Genomic DNA, 20,246 nt, shown 5'->3' with positions numbered 1-20,246 from the left:
GGTCCTCGACGCTGGCTGCACATCAGAGTCACCTGGGGGCTTTGAGAGTGCTGGCGCCTCGTTTCCACCTCCATCCATCCAGTCGGTAGTGGGTGGGCATCTGTGCTTTGCAGGGAGACCAGGCGATTCTCGGGTGCGTGTAGGGGAGGACTGGGGACCGTTAGCCCCCTTGCCTCCCACCTGTCACTCACGGATCTCCCCGGCAGGGAGCAGAGCCGTGGCTCCTGGGCGACTCCCGCGGAATGATGTGGGCGCTTCAGCCCAGCTCCTCCCACCCTCCCTCTTGAGCCTGCTCCACTGCCTGAGGACAAGTGTGTTCCAGTCTGGGGACCCGTCCTGCGGTAAGAGCCAGCCCCGAAAGGCGAAGCCCTGTGCGCGTCCAGCTCTGCGCCTGGCCAGAAGGATGTCTGCTGGTTCGGTGGCCAAGAATTTAGAGGCCACTTGGCCGAGATCTCAAGCCAGATCTCCAAGGAGCTTTGGCCGCTGATGAAGCTAATATTCTCATCTCGTCTGGCATCTCTTTGGTTCAGAACGTGGAGCACGAAGAGAGGGGCGGTGTGGATCGATATCCTCTCCGCTGGGTGGAAACTGGAAACTGTTTGCTCGGCATATGCTCCCCCCACCCCCCCACCGTGGGGGAGTATGTATGGAATACTTGGGATGTTTCGAGAACGTCAGTATTTGTAATGAATAATTATAGAAGCAGATCAAATTCATCCTCATTATAATAAACACTTGCTGTGTATTCCTTTGTTTTTACTCTAGGTTCTAAATTAACCCTCCGGAGATGACATGTTTGCGGCGGGGGTGGGGAGGGGGTGGGGTGGGGACAAAAGGTGATGAGTACAGAAAGGCAACTTAGAATGGAGCCCTGGGGTCTTAGATGTGATTATATATGGACCAGCTCCAACATGTTCCACTGGGGTCTGGCCTGGCACAGGTGCCGACGTTGTCACAGAGCACCTGCCATTGTGTCATAGTGCTTGAGGGAGCTGTCCCCAGCCGAGACCTCACTGTGGGCTCAGCGCTCAGCCTGACCTGGAATGCCGCCCTTATCCTAAACCAGAGCAGATCGGTACTACCGCGTCAGACGACGTGTATTTTGCTTAGGCTTCTCGATTCATAGAGGAGAAATTCCCTTTCAGGGAAAGTTACAGTAAATTATATTCTCCGCAGAAAGAGATGGAAGTTCTCCAGTCTTTGCTAACGGGAATGATTCTTTTTTATCCTTAAGCGTAGAGATGAAAAGTACTATCACACGGTTATTTTAATTTTTTTTAATGTCTATTTGTTTTTGAGAGAGTGAGGGAGGGAGACAGAGTGTGAGTAGGGGGAGGGCCAGAGAGAAAGAGGGAGACACAGAATCCGAAGCAGGCTCCAGCCTCCGAGCCGTCAGCACAGAGACTGACGCGGGCCTTGAACTCATGAACTGTGAGATCGTGACCTGAGCCGAAGTCGGACGCTCAACCGACTGAGCCACCCACGTGCCCCTCACGTGGTTATTTTAATCTTCACTTTGTTGACTAATGCCGAGATTAAACCTCTATATCTTTTTATGCTTTTTGAATTGAATATCTTCTTTATTTTCCTCTTAGAGTATTTTTTCCTAATTGATTTTTAAGAGCTCTTTATATAGTGAGGCTCATATAAATTAAAAATATTCCCCGCAGATTGTCATTTATCTTAGGTTTGGCTTTGGTGGTTTTCACAAAAACTTTATAGTTTCTGTAATAAAATATATCACTGCCTTTCTCTCCATTTGATACTGAAAAGAGAACTCCTCTCAACTGTTAAGGAACAATTACATGCTGACAGAATTGGTTTGAGGATTTTGGCCAGGCCCCCTTGGGGAGCTCGAGGCAAGTTCCCTGCGGTCTGGGGACACAGTGAACTGGCATCTGACTTCCCAGAGCAAATAGGATACGTGAGAGGAGCTGGGCCCACTGCTGGTCAGCGGAGGGCAAGGGACGAGGACATTCAGGGACCGACGTGTGTGCCCAGCTTGTTGGGGCAAAGCATTCAGGGGCATTTCCTCATTCGGGTGCACACAGGTAGGTCCATGGTGTAAGGTGTCGGGTCCTGTGATAAAGCCCATCAGAGACGAGCTTCAGGTACCGCCGGGTTCCTAAGAGGCTGGCTGGGATTTATCCATGTTATGGAAACAGCGGGTAAGGAACATCCAGAAATGGGAGCAGGATTTCTGCAAAGAACCTAGAAACGCACCTCCAAGCTGTCAGCATAAACATCTGCTCTTCAACTCAGAATGTCCTTGCTCAAATTGCCCCCTCGTTTCCCACGGCTTTGTAGCAGATGCTGTGGAGACTGTGTGTGAGTGTGGAGGGGGTGACTGACTGGGGGGACAGGAAGGAGAGGAGACAAGGAATAGCCCCAGCCCCTGGAAAGCCCAACTATCTGAGGGCCCAGGCCGGGGCTGCCTATCTGAATGAAGCACAAGCTTGAACCCTTGCGTGGACCGGACATTCTGACGACCAGCAGGGGGACTGACTGCATGATGCCTATGAACGTCCAGAAAACACTAGAGACGTCCTAGGTTTTCACCGGGGCAGGGAAAACTCAGTGCTGCAGAACTCGTTTGAAGACAGACTTTTTAAAAAAATTATTTATTTATTTTTTAATTCACATCCAAGTTAGCACATGGTGCAACAATGATTTCAGGAGTAGATTCCCTAATGCCCCTGACCCATTTAGCCCATCCCTCCCTCCCACAACCCCTCCAGCAACCCTCAGTTTGTTCTCCATATTTGAGTCTCTTATGTTTTGTCCCCCTCCCTGTGTTTATATTATTTTTATTTCCCTTCCCTTAGGTTCATCTGTTTTGTCTCTTAAAGTCCTCATAGGAGTGAAGTCATATGATTTTTGTCTTTCTCTGACTGACTAATTTCGCTTAGCATAATGCCCTCCGGTTCCATCCACGTAGTTGCCAATGGCAAGATTTCATTCTTTTTGATTGCCGAGTAATACTCCATTGTGTATATATACCACATCTTCTTTATCCATTCATCCATCGATGAACATTTGAGCTCTTTCCATACTTTGGCTATGTTGATAGTGTTACTATAAACACTGGGGTGCATGTGCCCCTTCTAAACAGCATCCCTGTATCCCCTGCATAAATACCTAGTAGTGCAATTGCTGGGTCATAGAGTGAAGACAGAATTGTTTGACCCTTCTATGCAATGCATCCTCTGGTTTGATATACGGGTTACATTTAGAATTCCAGGAGAGGACACAGGGATAAGCTAACATTGCATTTACCACCTTTCAGGCTCTGTTCTTGGGGATTCCACATGAATTATCTCACTTAATTTCCATCATCCACTGGGGGGAGATGCTCTTATCTTCCACACAAGGAGACTGAGCATCACAGAGATGAAGGATTTTGCCAAAGTCCATCAGGTGCGTAATGAGTGCATCTGGGGTCAATTAAAATTCTTTCTTTTTCTTTTCTTTAATGTTTATTTATTTTATTGAGAGGGAGAGTGTGCGTGAGTAGGGGAAAGGCAGAGAGGCAGAGAGAGAGAGAATCCCAAGCAGGCTCCGCACCGTCAGTGCAGAGCCTGACGCCGGGCTCGATCTCCTGAATCGCGAGATCACGACCTGAGCCGAAATCAAGAGTCAGATGCTCCGCCGACTGAACCAGGCATCGGTGGGGGAAATTAAAATTCTGAACTTAATCCAGTTGAGGAGGGAGACTAGGGGTACTGATGAACACGACTGGTCATGAGTTGATAACTGTTGAAGGCTGGTGGTGACAGACGTGTTCACTGCTCTCTCTTCCTTTTTATGTGTTTGCAAATTTCCATAATAAAAGTGTAAAAGTGTATTGAGCACGTGCTTTGGGGAGGTCACTGCAGGGACTGGTTGAGCAGTGAACACTGAAAATTCCTGGAAGGCCCCCACCTGTGCATTCTAGTTGAGGACAAGCTCTCAGTGCAGTGGGGATACAGACCCAGCAGTCTGCCTCCAGCCCAGGCCCCTGCCATCTACCCCAACTGCCTGCCTTGCCGAAATGGCCAGAAGAAAAATGGATCTGGGTACCGGACCTCTTCCTGCCCCTATGCCTATAACCTAATCTCCCTGGGATTCTCCCCTCTCTTCGCTCTAGGGCAACCCCCTTCAAGGGTCTTTCCAAGGACGTGGCAGTTGGGAAAATCAGATTTGCCCCACGAAGAGTTAAATTCACCGCCTGATCTCAGAGTGGAGATTTGTAAAGCCACACTGCAGAGACAGAATGGGTTTCGAGCCATTAACGAAGGAACGAGACGCTCATTTGTCTAATTAACAGGTTTCAAGGTCACGCTCCTTTCTTCTCCATGAATGCATATCTCTTTTAAAACTCATTAAAATAATATTTCACGGAAAAGGGTTTGATCACAAACGCCGAGCCTCTTGTACATCTGTGGTTTTCAACCACTAATGTGTCGTTAGAGTGGCTCTGATGTAGTTTGGGCTCCAAGTTTATGAGTTTTATTTTTATCGGCAAGAATTAGAACGTATTTAAGATTATCCTTGTAAATTGTCACAATCGTTATTTTTCTTGCATTCTGACTCATGTTTCTAAGTGTCCCCGGGCCACCCTGGAAAAGATTTTGTATATGTGATCACCATATGGCATTTGTCTTGCTCTGGGGAATAGAAGGTTGAGATCCACCGTTTAGATGCCAACGCGTGATGGTCAGGTTGGATTGAACACCGAATCCTACAGTATCTATTCAGAACGGAAGCATAGAGATAACAAAATGGATTCCTTTGGACGAAAACCTCACCGGAGGGGAGGCATGTGTGGACAGAGAGATAAGTCACTGTTTGCTTATAAGCTTTTTCAGGGAAATCACCACTAAGGATCCTCTAAGTGGCACATCAAATGCTTGTTTTGTTAAAAGGTATTGATAATGATGAATCTGCCTTGGATAAAAGGTTTATAGTTAGAGGTAATTTTATTGATTCGGGCCTGGCTGGCCTCTTGGAAGTACAACATTATTTTCAGTAGATCGATTGTGTCTGGTTTGGAAAGGCTTGGCACTACGTTGGTCTTCAATTATATTTAAATAATTGATCGCGATTTATATTTGTTAATGACCTTTAACTGAACTGTCATTGACCTGTGTTGGGCCACAGAGATCAATTCTGTGGACGGCTCATTAGTCTTTGTGACTTTTCTAAAATACTTGGTGTTAACTCTACCCTCGAATCCACTAGGTGCTTAATGCAGAAATCGAGGGTTCTGGTTTATTTCTGTAAACGAAAATGGGATTTCCACGAGGAGAGATGTGTTTCCACTGCCTTCATGGCCATAGACACGGATGTGCCCCCTCCTCCTGCTTTGGGGGTCAGGGAGCAACACTCTGGGACAGGGGAGGAAAAGGAACTCCTTGTACCTGGCATGGGCACGCCCCCTTTCATCTCCGATCCGGGTCCTGGTCGCATTAAGGGCGTCTACTGCCACTCATCCCCCAGGATGCCGGCCTGGATGCTACTTTTGTCTTTGTGTTCTTTCCCCACACCCCACTCTATCTACTTGTTGTGGAAGTCCTCTTCACGCTTCTTCTAGGCTGCAGAACTGAGACTTCTTGCCCCGTTCAACCAGCCCATTTCCACTACTCTGATTCAGATCCTTAAGGAAAGGGAGTCGGCAGAAATACAACAGGCAGCTGCCTGTCTCTTGCTGTCCTGAGACACCGTGGAACTGGGTATCATTGTGCACTCAGGTTCCCAGGAATCTGGACATCAAATCCGGAAACCCGATTGGGTCCTAACTTGCACGAGGAAGGCAGCTCCTCAACGGTCAGTTGTTCATCCAGGGTTTCCCAACTGGGTGCCACAGGAGCCCCAGTGGGCCAGGACACCCCCAGCCCCTACATCACCCAGAGCTCATACACTTCCATCTTTTTGAAATAATTTGCCAGCCTCTCCTTCCTTCTTGTAGGGAAGTGGCAAAATTCGTGGGGTGGGCGTGGGGGATAAGTGACTTTTTTGCTTTCAGAAAGCCTTGAAGGGGGTCAGGCTACGGGAGATCAAAGTGAGCTACTTTGCTTTTCATGGTGAAATAGCAAAGTGTCTGGATTTTCTGCAGGGAGCCTGATGGATGGGGATTCAAGGGGGTGGGGTTAGGAGCTGAATCTCAATGATGCGAGTGTATTAGCCTCTTTGAGCTAGTGTTACAAGGGACCACAAACTGGGTGGTTTAAAGCAAGAAAAAAAAATGCTATCTCACAGTTCTGGAAACTAGAAGTCCCAAATCAAGCTGATTACAGGACCAGACGCCTCTGAAACCTGTAGGGGAGAACCCTTCCTCGCCTCTTCCAGCTTTTGATGTCGGGCCAGCAATGTTCGTTGCTCCCTGGCTTGTAGACTCATCACTCCAATCCCCTGTGTATCTTCACATCTGTGCATCTCATGTCTATCTATGTGTCCAATTTTCCTCTTTTCATAAGGACACCACTCATGATGGATTAGCCCCCTCGCCCCCGAATGACCTCATTTTCACTAAATTATCGTTGAAAACACTCTAGTTCTAAATAGGGTCACAATCTGAGGTACTGGAAGTGAGGACTTCAACATCAAATCCTTTTGGGGGGAGGAGGACCCAACTCAACCCATAGCAATGGGAAAATGGAAGAAAATGCTCCAGGGGTGGGGGTCCAGATGCTGGGATCTCAGGAAAGCAAGCTATTTGGTGGGGAACGGGCAGGGATATTTTAATAATAGTGAAGTCTGACATTAAATTAGAAGGCATCCTTAGTCCTAATCTATAATCACGCTTTATTTTCCCCACACTTCCAATGAAAGACTTGCGCACGGCAGCCTTGGAGCTCGGGGGAAAGACAGAGGAACGGGTGGGCCCATGTTCAGTCAAGGGAGAGTGGCTGTTCTACTCTGTCACTGGTGGTTAGGGCATTGGCTGGGTCTCTTCCTAGATTATAAGGAGCACGGTCATAAGAGAAGGGCTCTGTCTTATTCATCATGCAGAACGGTGCCCAGGAACCAGTAGGAATTCCATAAATCCATTACCCTCCAATCCCAGCCACAGCGCTGGCTTCCTCCCGTCCCTGGTGGGGACTCAAGGAGTTTCGCTTGGGTATTAACAGAAAGGGCCTCCAGAAGACTGAAGAACTCAGGAGCGATCAGTTTCCACAACTCAGGAGCGATCAGTTTCCACGTCTATGAGTAACCACCTTCCACATTTGACATGGAGCCGTCACAGAGATGGGTGGCAGGTGGACAGCAGCAAGCCTTTCCCTGAGTAGATGCTCAGTAAATACTTACGGAACTGAACTAAGTAATGTGAAGGGGATATTTGTGAGGTGTCGAAAGGAGGGAAATACAATGGCTGAGGATCTAACTTCTGCGGAAACTGAAACTCAGGTTAAACTTCAGATGCGGTATCACCCTGACGTTCTTAGCAAATAGCCCAGCTTTTTAGAAACTTCTCTTCACGATCCTTACGTCCACCTCATTCGTATCCGGCCTGGGGAACTGAACACGAGATCCAGGTCGATACCGTGGCATTTAGATCTTCCCCGTGACATTCTCCCGCAGCCCCGCCTCGCCGTAACGCTGCCTCCAGGGCGGTGCAGTGGTGGGAGGGGGCAGAGCATCAGTGTGGTCCTGGCCTTCCGGTCGAGCTTACATCTGCTGCGGGTTTGTGAATTTACAGCGGATATTAAGAAACACTAGGGTCTGTGGAGGGAAGTGCGCCCTAAGCCTTGACGTAAACCGGAGTGGGACCTGGTGGGGAAGGACGCTGAATGAATCCGGTGGCAGAACACGCGAAGTCCAACATCTCCACTGGCTGTATGACCTTGAGCCAACTTGCCTCGCTGCCCGGCAAGGTCGTTCTGAGGACCAAATGAGAAATGCATATACAAGTACTTTAGAAATGGAGCCCTCCAAATGAATATACCGGAAACAGTTTGCCTGCTAGCAAACAGCGGGCCTTAGGTTCGGAGCTGGGCCTCAGTCAGATGCCCTGTGGGGAGGTCCCCCCAGCAAGCGCTCGCTGACCCACTATGGTGAGAGGTGAGGGGTCGGAGCCCTCGGTCTGGCCTCTCACAAACCCATCTCTTGATGTGCGGGCTCCATATCCGGCCGGTTGCAGCACCCCGTTCATTCCTGAGGGCAGGCAGTCTCTGGCTGATGGTCTCCAGGCAGGGCCTTCCCATGGAAGCTTCTGAAGGGCCTGTTGACCTTGGAGCGGGCGTCACGGAGGGACTCCCTCTGTTTGTGGCTCTCCTCTGTGGAGGCACGAGGGGCCACGTGGTGGTCTTCTGCCCACTGAAGTCCATGCTGGGGTTGGACGCCCCCTAGAGGCAGGGCCGCGTCTCCTCTGACTCTACATCTCCAAAATTTTAGTTGGGGTTGGGCCCAGCGGGACAAAAGCTCTTTTCTGGTTCACCTAACAGTCCCGGGCAGGGGTTCACGTTGGTGGGGTCTGTCAGGGACTCGGGCTGAAGCAGACTCTCCCGTCCTCCACACGCAGCTCCCATAGCCGCCATGCTGTGTCGGACCCAGCCAACTGGAAGGGAGGGACTCAAAAGGACAGGCCTGAAGAGAGACACTTTTCTTCACTTCCCACTGGCTAGAACCAGCCACGCGGCCTCAGTTGCTGCGAGGGTGACTGGGAAATGACCCAGAAAGGAGAAAATGCATCTTGACGAATAGCCATTTGCCAACATCCAGGAACAGGGTGTGGTAGAGAGTAAATGCTTAGCACATGCTCACTGATTGAACAGGCCCAGTGAAGGATTTAACTAGCGTGTGCAATAGCACACGGTGCACACGTGCAGCCCCAGTAGCACACGGTCTTCAGAGAATCCGGCAACAGTTGTTGATTTTCTGCCCGCTGTTCCCACGTACCTCATCAGGCTGAATACCATTTCATTTATTTTGTTTTTAAATGGATTTATTTAAATCCAAGTTAGTTCACATACAGCGTAGCGTTGGTTTCAGGAGTAGAGCCCAGTGGTTCATCACTTTCATTCGACACCCAGTGCTCATCCCAACAAGCACCTCCTTAGTGCCCATCCCCCATTTAACCCTTCCCCCCACCCACCTCTCCTCCAGCAGCCCTCAGGCTGCTCTCTGTATTTAAGAGTCTCTTCTGGTTCGCCCCCCTCTCTGTTTCTATGTTATTTTTCCTTCCCTTCCCCTCCGTTCATCCGGAAAACGATTTCACTTAATGCTTATTGCCCTCACCGTGTCCAGGGAGCTAAGCTACATACTAGACATCGCCTCCGAATAACATCAGGTTCCTGCCTGCAAGGCGCTTACAAGCCTGGGTAACTGAGGGCATCGGTGTCTTTCTGCTAAACTAGCTTCGCTTCCCCCGAGAGCCAGGTACTATTGTATTCATAACCAGAGCTGTGCCCTCTTCAATGGATTTGTCTCAAATCCTTTGCACACTGAACCATACGTTGAAGCCCTCGATGGAATATTAATCAACATTTTGTTCTGGGCTCTGGAGCCCTGATTGAAAATGCATCTGTGTAAGTAGCCTTTTTAGGAAAATTACACATCTTACATGGAAGCGGGTAATCAAGCCTTCCCTTCCTTTCACAATGGAAAAGCAGAGATGGCAGCTTATCCAGATGAAAACCAGGCTGATTTTATTCTAATGAGAACGCAGGGCTAGATCAATTACAGACAAGTTTGCAAAGTTAGTGAGGTCTTTCTTTCTGTCTTGATGAATAGTTATAGGAAAATACCCTAAAGCTTCCCAGCTGCCCTTGTGAGGATCAGAAATGCCTCTTCATAGAGTATCAGTTTCCACTTTATTAAAAAAAAATCTTTTTTTTAATGGTTATTTATTTTTGAGAGACAGAGTGCGAGTGGGAGACACAGAATCCAAAGCAAGCTCCAGGTTCCGAGCGGTCAGCACAGAGCCCGTCGCGGGGCTCAAACTCACAGACTGTGAGATCATGACCGGAGCTGAAGCCGGATGCTTAACCGACTGAGCCACCCAGCTGCCCCCATCACTTACCACTTTAGAAAGGGAGCCGCTTTCTGGGGAACAGTGAAGCCACGCAATCTGAAGAGTCGGGAGAAAGCGGGTAAAGCCCAGGCAGACGGCAGGGACTGTCTAAGGCACGGCCCTCCAGCACCTTGCCTCTCTGTGCAGACACCCCTTCAGGTTAGCCACAGGAGAGCCTGATTTAGACAAGAACCTGAAGAACGGTGGAAGACGATTCCAGAATCTCCGCTACTCTTACTCAGCTTTGTTAGGAATAGAATTGATTCACATTCTCGCCTTTCCTGCATTCCACCTTAGAATTTACAGGTGCCCATCTGGCCGGTCAGTTGTGGGGGCTGGTGTGGTGAGAAGAACGGGCCGTCGAAGACAGTGGATTAGAGCCTCCTGATGTTTCCAACTTTGGATCTGTAAATACGGATTTCTCGTGCCCATCTGAAGTCAAAATGTTGTTAGTAAAGAATGTCTGATCTTTGCCGGAGAAGGCGAATGTGTGTGTAAGTGAAGTCACAGACAGGCCCCAGAGGTGGCATTAATGTTTTAATTATGTAAGGGATTAATTTATTTCAAATGTATTTTCTGCCCTTGCTGTGTGCCGGATAATTCCGTTTTTAAGATGCCAAACCCTGTTTCCCCAGGGGAACAACAGACCTGTATCTTCAAAGTGTAAACTTCTTCTCATCACAGAGGTAAAAAAACCCATATATAGGCTGTTAGAATGTCAAAGGCTATGAAGATTTAGACTTTATCTAGGAGCATTTGTTTTGAAAATAGTTACAAACAGAGAGGGAGGGAGGCAAACCATAAGAGGCTCTTAAATACAGAGAACAAACTGGGGGTTGATGGGGGTGTGGGGGAGACGGGAAAATGGGCGGTGCATCGAGGAGGGCACTTGTTGGGATGAACACTGGGTGTTGAACATAAGCGACGAACCACGGGAATCTACCCCCAAAACCAAGAGCACACTCTACACACGGTATGTTAGCCAATTTGACAACAAATGATATTTTTTAAAAAAAGGAGTGTTTGTTTTGAATTTCAAGTTTAACTAAGAAAGCCACGCCTCCCTCACCCCTCTTCTTCCCCACCGATGGCCAAGGAGAGAGAAACTTCCAAAATGTTCGCGAGAGAGAGAGAAAAGAGTGGAACTCATCTGCCGTACATCTCTCAGACCCTGAGATAAAAAAGCTTTGCTGTGTTTGGGGACCTAACAAGAGTGGAGAATTAACGGAGGGTCCCAGGCGTGTCACAGTCCGCCAGTCCCAGTCTGGGGCGAGGGTCATAAGAATGGGCGTATTTTGTCTGCCCACACTCGGGCTCTTTTCACAGGGCAACGACTGGCCTCCCCAGCCCCTGAATTTGCAATGGTTGAGAATGACTTCAAGGGATCTGCTGGGACAGTGCGTATGATGGACTGGAAAGGAAGGGATGGGGAGGGAGGGAGGGTGCAGAATGCAGACAAGCCCCACTCCCTTCTACCACCACCGAGAGAGGGGAGACCCATGGGAGCTGAATGACCTGGCCCAGCCGGCCAAGGGCATATTCCAGCCACCTGTGGAGGAATTACCCTTGCTGTGAACAAAGAATATACACATTTGAGATTCTATTTAATGTTGTTACACCAGGGGCACCTGGGTGGCTCAGTCGGTTGAGCGTCCGACTCTTGGTTTCAACTCAGGTCGTCATCCCATGGTTCATGAGTTCAAGCCCCACGTCAGGTCTCATGCTGATGGCACGGATTCTCTCTTTCTCTCTGCCCCTCCCCTGCTCACACACTCTCTCTCTCTCTTTCAAAATAAATAAACTCAAAAAATAAAAATAAATAAATAAATAAATAAATAAATAAACCACTCACACCAAAACTGAATACTGGCTGAATTAAAAAAAAAAAAAATCATAGGGATTATCAGGCTGGATAATCTTTACCTGTTCTACGTTTTGGAGGGCAGATTAGAACATGATGACTGAAGTTTGCATGATTTGTGATTAGAGTCTCTGCATGCAATCAGGACTTCCCACATGCTGATTGATCTATTTGATTCTTCCTGGGAAAAAATCAACGACAGTAGCTACTGTGACGGGTAAAGCTCCTTTCATGTTTTGCATTCTGTTCAATTCTTTTTCCAAAGTGTTTACTTATATCCTTTGCCCACTTTTCTCTTGTGGTGTTCGTCTCGTAATTATTGATTTGTAAAAGCTTTTTATATAAGAAGGGCATTAACTTTTTTCAATTTTGTTATAAATAATTTATCACAGGTCTTTCAACTATTCTGGTTATATAGAAATCATTTTTATTATTATTTAGCTCTTTATGTCTTCATATATATCCATTATTTTCCTTTAAGGGTTTCTGGCTTGGGAGTTATAGTTAGAAATTCATGTTCATTTTATTTACTTATTTTTTAAAAAAAACGTTTAGTGTTTATTTTTGGGAGAGAGAGAGAGCACACAAGCAGGGAAGGGGCAGAGAGAGGGGGAGACACAGAATCTGAAGCAGGTTCTAGGCTCTGAGCTGTCAGCACAGAGCCTGACGCGGGGCTCGAACTCAAGGACCTCAAGATCGTGACCTGAGCCAAAGTCAGGTGCTTAACTGACTGCGCCACCCAGGCGCCCCGCATTCGTTTTAAAATTACAGAATCATTCACTAAAATTTTCTCCCCACAGGGGTCCCCGGCTGGCTCAGTCAGTGGAGCCTGTGACTCTTGATCTTGGGGTTGTGAGTTCGAGCCCCACCTTGGGTATAGAGATTACTTAAAAATAAAATCTTAAAGAAAATAAAAGAAAATTTTCTCCCAATAGTTTTATATTTAAAAAAATATATATATTTAAATCTTTATTGTGTGTAGGCATAAGATATGAGTTCAGGTTTCAACCTCCCTCCACCCCCAAATGATTTGTAGGTTTTCTTAACATCATGCATTGGATTTCTTGCTCATTTTCTCATTAGTTTAAATTCATATGGATATGTGGACCTATGAGCGGACTTTGAATCTGTGTATCTGTTCTTGTGTCAATTATACTATAGCTCTACGATTATAGAGATTATTAGGGTATGTCCCAGTCAATATTTTTCTGTTTTCAATTTTTTCTTTTTTTTACTATTATCATAGGCTTTCTTCCAACTGAATTAAAAAAAAATTTTTTTTAACATTTATTTATTTTTGAGACAGAGAGAGACAGAGCATGAACGGGGGAGGGTCAGAGAGAGGGAGACACAGAATCTGAAACAGGCTCCAGGCTCTGAGCTGTCAGCACAGAGCCCGACGCGGGGCTTGAACTCACGGACCGCGAGATCATGACCTGAGCCGAAGTCGGCCGCTCAACCGACTGAGCCACCCAGGCGCCCCCCAACTGAATTTTAAATTTGTATGATCTTTACCTTTTTTTCAAGAAGGGCCATTTGGTTGGTATATGCGGTAGTCAGAATAATGTCCCCCACCCCCAAGAGATATTCCTGTCCTAATTCTCAGAACCCAGGAACATGTTAGCTTACATGGCAAAGGGACTTTGTTGATGTCATTAAATTACGGATCTTGAGGTGGAGAGATTATGGGCCATCTGGGTGGGCCCAGTATAATCACAAGGGTCCTTTTTAAATGGAAGAGAGGCAGAAGGGGGGTGTCAGAGGGATCTGGGAGGATGGGGGAGTGGTCACAGAGATACAACTTGTGCTGGCTTTGAAGATGGAAGGAACCACAAGACCGCAAATGTGGACGAGCTCTAGGGGCTGGAAAAGGCAGGAATGGAATGTCCCCTAGCACCCCTTGATTTTAGGATGTCTCACCTCCAGAACTGTAAGAGGATAAATTTGGTTTGTTGAAGCCACTAAGTTCATGGCGGTTTTTTATGGCAGCAATAGGAAACGAAAACAGTATACTTTCTAAATTCCTCCATTCCTGAGGATCTATGACTCTCACACACAAGCGATAGCTTGATAAGTTAAAGAATTGGGTTACAATAATTTTCCCTCAAACTTGTAGATATCTTGCTTTGCTGATTTTTGGCACTTTGTCCTGCAGAAGATAAGTTTGAAGCCAATCTGACTGTTTTCACTTTACTTTCAAAATGCTTCCTCAGGGCGCCTGGGTGGCTCAGTCGGTTAGGCGTCTGACTTGATTTCGTCTCAGGTCATGATCTCACAGGTTTGTGAGGTCAAGCCCCACGCTGATGGCGAGGAGCCTGCTTGGGATTCTCTCTCCCTCTCTCTCTGCCCCTTCCCCCACCCTCTCTCAAAACAAATAAATAAACTTAAAAAATAAAATAAAATGCTTTCCCTAGGTGCTGGGAATAAGTTCCCTTTATCCTTGAAATAGATCTCTGCAGACTATGGGTCTCCTACTTACTTTTTCTGGGGTTGGCAGGCCTTTGACCTTGAGGGCTTGTAAATGTCTTTAGCCAAGAGAAACTTTCAGGCAGTATTTCTATGAATCGTGCTTCTGCTCCCTTGACGACATTGCTGCTGAGAATTCCTTTCATGGTAACTATTAGAGTTGTCAAAATCTCATGCTATCGGGTTGCTGTTTTTTTTTCAATCAACTGCTATAATACAGGATTTTATTACAGTTCGGTAACACATGACTTCTTACACTTCTTAGGGCAACAGGAAGCAAGCTATCACAGAAATCAACAGCGCACTGAGATCCCAACTCATGAGTCCATGGTGTACCCGTCACAATCTAAAGCGATCACACCATCCATTTGCACCTCATACTCATTTCATTTTGTTCACGTGCAATTCTTGGATCTAACCAATGTGGTTTCTAGAAAACGAATTCCATCCTTTGCATATTAATGGCTAAAAAAAAAGCCCCCCAACTATGTATAAAAAAGCAGACTGAGCTCATGTCATGCTTCCCGCGTTGGGAACTTCCCCCTAAAAGCCTTTGTAATGAATTATGTGTTCAAACGCACACTCAAGTGGAGGGGAGTAATGGGAAGTGGAAACCAACAAAGCATCAGGATTTTTCTGGAAATGACTCAGAAAAGGCTTTTATTTTTTTTATTTTATTTTATTTTTTAACGTTTACTTATTTTTGAGACAGAGAGAGACAGAGCATGAACGGGGGAGGGTCAGAGAGAGAGGGAGACACAGAATCCGAAACAGGCTCCAGGCTCTGAACTGTCAGCACAGAGCCCGACACGGGGCTCGAACTCACAAACCGCGAGATCGTGACCTGAGCCCAAGTCGGACACTTAACTGACTGAGCCACCCAGGCACCCCAGAAAAGGCTTTTAAAGAGAGGTTTTTGTTATGGCTTCATGAAGTACAAGCATCCCGTGACTAAGCTTGTTCTAACGAGGCATAAACACATGATGCAGGACTTCTGGATAACTGAGAAGTGGACTTCCTCTCTCCAGAGGTTGGCCTCCAGAAAAGCTAGGTGAAAACATCGTTACATGCGTATAACAAACAACACCAGGAAAAGGCCACTCATGGTTATTTAGAATATACAAGAGTCATGACTTCAACAACCCCAAGGAAGCTGTCTTCTGGGGCGGGATTGCTGGCGAATTACATGATGAAATATGTTTCTTATGAAAATCCAGACCAAGTTAAACACAGGGATCAGTGGGCACAAACATTACTCAAAACCGTGCGGTAGCTTTTGTTGATTTTGAAAACTTAAGACTTTAAAAAAAAAATTTCCCATGGAGCCAGGGTGCCTCAGGGGCTCAGTCGGTTAAGCGTCCCACTTTGGCTCAGCTCATGATCTCACCGGTCGTGAGCTCGAGCCCCGCATCGGGCTCTCTGCTGTCAGTGTAGAGCCCACTTTGGATCCTCCGTCCCCCTCTCTACCCCTCCTCTGCTCTCTCTCTCTCAAAAATAAATAACACGTTAAAAAAAAATCTCCCATGGGGACCTCCTAGAAACTTCTGAACCATGAAACACGTAGGTTACTTCAGATTAATGGGGGTATAATTGATGCACATATAAGCTTATGATTTACTACGGTTGCTTTAGTCCTAGGTGTATTCCCGAGATGGTACCAGAGATAGAAGTGATGTAGACAGGAGAGGCTGAGGGTGGGTGTTGAGTGAAGACCAGGTATAAAGAAGTCTTCCTTCAAGATTTCTACTGAGTCGTGTTATGAGTGCTGAAATGGTTAGGACCACAACTCCTTGCATCTGAATGAACTCACCAGGACCGCCAGTATCCCCCCCACCAGACACCTGACGGTCAGCCTTCACTGTGTTCCCTCCCATCGTCACACCATTCTGCTATCCCCGCTATGACTACCTCAGCTCAGGTCTTCATAACCTCTCGCTACGTTAAAAACGGGCCAGTAACTTGAACAGACACGTCGCCAAAGAAGACAGTGACGAGCTAACACGTGGAAAGATGCCCAGTGTCGCTGGTCTTCAAGAAAGTGAAAACTAAAACCACAACAAGATATCGCTCCGTACCTAAATGGAAATGAAAGCTACCAAGAGCACCAAAAGTTGGCCAGAATGTGGGGCCCCTGAAAGTCTGGCACCCTGTGTGTGAGAGCACAAGACAATGCAACTGCTTTACAGAGAGCTCCGTGGCGGCTTCCTGTGGAGTTGAACACAAGCACACCCTGAGCAAATCCTCTGCTAGGTATTTACCCAAGAGAAGGGAGAGCATATGCCTCCAAAAAGCCTCGTACGAGAATGTTCAGAGCAACTTTATTTATTACAGCCCCAAACTGGAAGCAATCCAAATGTTCATTAGCAAGAGAAATGACAAACAGATTGTTGTTTATTCATACAATGGAGTGTGTCTCAGCAATAGAGAGGAATAAACCACTGATGGATTGTGAAGGCACATGGAGAACAAAAGAAGCCAGATGCTTACATACTGTCCTGTTGCATCTATATGAAGTTCAAGTACAGGCAAAAGTGATCTACGGTGAGAGACATCAGAATGGTGGTTGCCTCTGGGAGTGTGAATGATTAGAAGGCAGGGGCACCTGGGTGGCCCAGTTGGTCAGGAATCCGAGGCTTGATTTTGGCTCAGGTCACGATCTCGAGGTTCATGAGATCGAGACCCTCATCGGGCTGTGAGGGCGGAGCCCGCTTGGGATTCTCTCTCTCTCTCTTCCCCGACCCCACTTGTACACACGCTCGTGTAGGCTCTCTCTCTCTCAGTCTCAAAATAAATAAATAAACATTAAAAAATGAGGGGCCCCTGAGTGGCTCAGTTTGTTAAGCATCCCACTTCAGCTCAGGTCATGATCTCATAGCTTGTGAGTTCGAGCCCCGTGTTGGGCTCTGTGCCGACAGCTCAGAGCCTGGAGCCTGCTTCAAATTCTGTGTCTCCCCCTCTCCTGCCCTTCACCCACTCGTGCTCTTTCTCTCTCTCTCAAAAATAAATAAACATTAAAAATTTTTTTTTAATTAAAAAAAAATTATTAGAAGGCAGCACAAAGGGGGACGCCTGGGTGGCTCGGTCGGTTAAGTGTCTGACTTCCGCTCAGGTCATGATCTCGCGGTCCGTGAGTTCGAGCCCTGCGTCGGGCTCTGTGCCGATGGCTCTGAGCCTGGAGCCTGCTTCCGATTCTGTGTCTCCCTCTCTCTCTACCCCTCCCCCGCTTGTGCTCTGTCTGTCTGTCTGTCTCTCTCTCAAAAATAAATAAGCATTAAAAAAAAAAAGAGGCAGCACAAAGGAATTTACTAGGTTTTGGGAATTATTTTCTACCCTATTTGTGCGCTGAAACTTCTAGAACCAAGCACTTAGGGTCTGTGCATTTTCTTGTATTTCACTACAGATAAAAATACACAGAACACATTTATCGTTTCTGTTTTCCGGTAATTCTACTCTATACTTAATGAATCTTTCCCAGGTGCAGAATCAGGTTTTTTCTTAGCTAAAGGAGTTTTTATTCTATCATGTTTTCCTTTTTCCCCAGGGATTCTGATCTCTTCCAATCACCAGAAATTCCAAGCACCCTGATACTTTTTCACCATCTCTGGGGCTCGACTTTTTGTCCTCCTCATCGGCATTCGGAGAGAACTTGTCAGCTGGCTCTCCACCTCCCAGAGGTCGCCTCTTCTCTCTGCGGCATCCATGCGGCGGCTTTAATTCTGAAATAGATCCCCTGTCTAGTAATATTCTCTCGGGGCACACAGCTCCCTTTCTGGTTCCCCTGCTGATGCGGAAACGAAAAACACAGGCTTTGGCATCAGATCTTGTTTGTCAATCTAGGCTCCTGCCTACATGGATGGCTTCGGGCAAATTAAATTTTATAAGCCTCCCTTTTGAACCCGCAAAATGAGGATCTTAGCCGCGACAACTTGATGGTGTCCTTGTAACGGTTTTGTGAGATAACGTTTGCACAACACTTAGCCAGCTGTAGGCATAAAGAAGTGCATAAATGTTAGCCTACAGCAACAGTAGTAGCCACCTCCTTCTCGTCCCCGTGCTTGCCTTCCTCCTGACACCTATGTGGTTTCAAACTATTCGCTACTCGCCTTCCAGGTCTTTCCTACACTGGCTGCTGACACGTGGCGGACGTCCAGTGAACGTCTGTTGAAGAAACGGATAGACTTCCTCCTTTATTTTCGCCGCATCCTCTGACATTGCAGTGTAGCTTCTCTATATTTTTGTTGTCAATGAGACTCGATTAATGAGAACCTATTCCTGGAACAGGTTTTCAAACGACGCATCAATCACTTTCCCCAGGAAAATATTGTTACCATGTTACCTTGACAGGGGGCTTCAACAATGAACGAACGCATCAGGAATGGAAAACGGATTCCGTGTTGAATGTTTCTTCAGACGTGCATCATAACAAGACCACGTTAGAATTCGTTTTCGTGAACTAGGAATTGGGGGGGTGGGGGCTCGTGGCACTTGGTGGTTAAAATTTTATTCTTTAAGGGTTTTCAAACATGCTCTAACTTGTTTTAGTTTTCCTTCATTCAATCTCAAAATAAGTTATTGGAGAGGTGACAAAGCAAGGCCCCTGTCTGCCTGCCTCGCTCAGTTAGTGGAGCACATGACTCTCGATCTCGGGGTTGTGAGTTCAAGGCCTACGTTGGGTGTAGAGGTTACTTAAAAATAATTCTTAAAAAAAAGAGAGAAAAGAGGAGAGGAGAGGAGAGGAGAGGAGAGGAGAGGAGAGGAGAAGAGAAGAGAAGAGGAAAAAAGAAAAGAAAAGAAAAGAGAAGAAAAAAGAAAGGCTCTTTTCATCTAGTTCCTTAAAGTTTAAGTAAATACCAACCTTAGAAGGATAGTAGCTACACCTTAGGCGTTAATTTCGAAATTCCAATCCAAATGTCCAAATGTGAACTTTTCATCCTCTGTGGGCCGGAGAAATCAAGACGTTTCACCATTAGAGTTCAATCCGTCCATCTTAAAGCCCTAGGCGTTGATGAGCCAAATCCTTTTCATCCTCTGCAAAGTTATTTTTTTGCACCACCGATGCCAGCACCCCCGGGCAAGGCTTTGGCCCTTTGCCGGCACTATCTGTGTCTACACTTTGCCGCCCCCACGGCTGTGTCCACGTGCTCAGGACCCCACCCCTTCTGTCTGCTTTGGGCAGAGAGCTGAGCTGCAGGACCCTTCCTGTATCTTGTGAGCTCCTTGCTACCCTCACCTCCTCTCCGGTAATTGAGCCTTCCAGTTCGAGGGAATTCCTTTCCCCACCAGGCCAACGAAGACCCAGCCACGGGAGTAGATACGCATTGCCCGAGGTGGCTCCCCTGGGCCCCGAACAGCTCCGTGATCACTGGATATGGTGGTCACCTCCAGCTGCGGAACAATGACCCCCAACCTAGTGTGTTAACACAACAGGCACCTTTCTGAGGGTCAGACATCCGGGAGCAGCTCAGCTGGGTGGTTCTGGCTCAGGGCCTTTCGCGAGACCGCAGGAAAGCTATTGACGCAGACTGTGGTCTCTGGAGGTCGACTGGGGCTGGTGGGTTCACTTTCAGGCTCCTTCCTGTGGCTGTTGTAGGAGGATTCTGGCCATGTGGACCCTCTCCATGGACTGCTCAGGACACAGCTTCTCCCAGAGTAAGATTCGCAGGAGAGAGAGAGAGAGAGAGAGAGAGAGAGAGAGAGAGAATACCCAAGAGGGGCCGAAGTGTCTTCTGTAACGGTCTCAGAAGTGGCATCCCTTGTCTTTCCGCCATATTCTAATCATTAGCAGTGAGTCACGAGGCCCAGCCCACGCTCGCAGGAGGGACAATTAAGCTCCACGTCCCGAAGGGAGGCATATCAAGAGTTTTTGGATGCATTTGAAAAATCACCACCCTGGGTTAACATATGTATCTTCTCAGATGTATGGAAATA

General features: G+C 47.2%; 1 non-coding gene across 1 annotated transcript; it reads left to right on the top strand.

Moving 5' to 3' along the window:
* Positions 1-11,891: 11,891 nt before the first annotated feature.
* On the top strand, positions 11,892-12,028 carry LOC125912002 (U8 small nucleolar RNA). Its single transcript, XR_007454570.1, has one exon. It is a non-coding gene; the product is annotated as a U8 small nucleolar RNA (small nucleolar RNA).
* The last annotated feature ends 8,218 nt before the right edge of the window (positions 12,029-20,246 follow it).

Source organism: Panthera uncia (genome assembly GCF_023721935.1).
Source record: "Panthera uncia isolate 11264 chromosome C1 unlocalized genomic scaffold, Puncia_PCG_1.0 HiC_scaffold_3, whole genome shotgun sequence".
In the NCBI taxonomy this organism is placed as follows: domain Eukaryota; kingdom Metazoa; phylum Chordata; class Mammalia; order Carnivora; family Felidae; genus Panthera; species Panthera uncia.
The sequence above is the reverse complement of the archived record's forward strand: the minus strand, read 5'-3'. Positions and strand labels throughout refer to the sequence as shown.